Here is a 219-nt window from a genome sequence, read left to right as displayed (position 1 = left end):
TGACCCTCTATGAGACTAGCTATTCCCGCAATGGTGGAGATGTTGGCATTTTTTCAGAGTTAGGTTTATGAAGTATCTCTTGTCTTTTAAAATTGTGTGGCTTGATCCACTGTCCACAACGCGTACATCCTTGTTCTCGTTCATTTCTAAAACAAGATTCAAAAGGATGCTACTCAGAGACTTCATATCATTTCATTTCTTATTAAGTTTTCAAGTTCA

This window comes from Brassica oleracea, chromosome C2 (genome assembly GCF_000695525.1).
Source record: "Brassica oleracea var. oleracea cultivar TO1000 chromosome C2, BOL, whole genome shotgun sequence".
NCBI lineage: Eukaryota > Viridiplantae > Streptophyta > Magnoliopsida > Brassicales > Brassicaceae > Brassica > Brassica oleracea.
This window is presented reverse-complemented; position numbering follows the sequence as displayed.